We start from the raw sequence: 1,581 nt of genomic DNA, 5'->3' as shown, positions 1-1,581 counted from the left end.
GTCTTATCTCTGTGGACTGATCCCTTTTTTTTTAAAAATTTGCATCGAGGGAGTTTTTAATTACAGGTCACGCCAAGTGTGAAGCAAATAAAATCCCCCACAATGCCCGGCTGACGGGGTGTGACAGCGGAGAGGTTTTTAAACGTGTGTGGCAGATATTAAAATGTGCGGTTGAAACAACTGGACAGTGAATAAAAACCTTCGGTGAGGGACAATGGATCATTCTCTGTGGTGTATAATTACCAGGAGTGAAAGAACGCAGCAGAAGAATACCAAATCCATCCGGAGAAAAGAAAGTAAAGGGTGAATTTGCACAGCTGACGCTCGGAGGGGAAGGTTACGCTTTTGAATAAATGAGAATAGAACAGTGAGCGTTCGGTCCACTTTTCTTTGGAAACACTAATCTCTGGACATTTTTATAATTGCAGCACTTTCCATGTGTTTGTCTTTGTTAGCAGTAAGGATTTCTTTTTGCAGGGTTTGAGTGACGAGAACATTTGAAAGCCATCAGCAATATTATACACAAATCACTGAGCTTTTAATCTGAAAAGTGACGCATGTCAAGGTCAATTTTACATTTTTACAGTATGTTTGTATTTGAAAGAGGACATCAAACACCAAACAAAACCCAAGTGTACAATAACAAAGCCAAAGATTAAACTGTTGTGATCATGTGAATGCAGCATGGTGGAACCTTTGTGTCTGTTCTGGTTGTTCTGGTCGGGAAACGGTAAGAGAGCAGCGGCTTCCTCAGAGGCTGTGAGGAGTCAAACAGAGAGCACCTCGTTTTACCTGACGTGTACATGTTACGTATGTGTTACCATGGTCTCAGTTCCTGGGATGTGTAACATTATGAGATGCATTAATGAAGTAAAGAAAAGAAGGAAAGAAAAACATAAAGTGTCTCCACGTGGCCCTGAGGTCCAGGACTGACGTGCACACCTTCAGACGTGACGCATGATAACACTTTTAGCTTCGAAGCTACAGTGAAGGTGTGAATAAAGTCTCTTCAAATCAATTTCAGTTGTTTTGTAACGTTTCAAAACAAGTTACGTCTCCTCATGTTTGTCAGATGAGTCTCTCGTGTTGCAGGTCGGGTCGATCATCATCCACCGGACGGAGCTTTAACCAACGTGGTGCTGTCGACTGTGAGAGTGGAGACAAAATGTTATAAATGATAAATGATGTGAAAATAATGCCTCAGTCAGGGAACATGAAGATAGATCTCTAGTCAGTTATGTCTCTCTGAAGCCTTCTTTAGTTTAACCGTCTGTGTTTACGACCCTGCGGTGGCACATGTGGCCGAGACTCAATCATCAGACTCGATCGGGAGTCTGATCACACAGCAGCAGCGAGGCCGCTGATTGCACTTTGTGTGAACGTGTGTTTGTCGGAGAGGAAGACGGACATAAATGGCTCCGAGGGCCTTTGAAAAGGGGAACATATGCCCTCTTTTGAAGATGAGAAGCCGTTTTGTGGCACATGCACACCATTAGCCTGGCACAATGAGCAGAGCCCTCGGGGCCCAGCTCTCGACGTCTACATGTGAAATGAGTCTGAGGAGCGGCGCCGCCGAGGCGT

This window comes from Acanthopagrus latus, chromosome 21 (genome assembly GCF_904848185.1).
Source record: "Acanthopagrus latus isolate v.2019 chromosome 21, fAcaLat1.1, whole genome shotgun sequence".
NCBI classification, from domain to species: domain Eukaryota; kingdom Metazoa; phylum Chordata; class Actinopteri; order Spariformes; family Sparidae; genus Acanthopagrus; species Acanthopagrus latus.
This window is presented reverse-complemented; position numbering follows the sequence as displayed.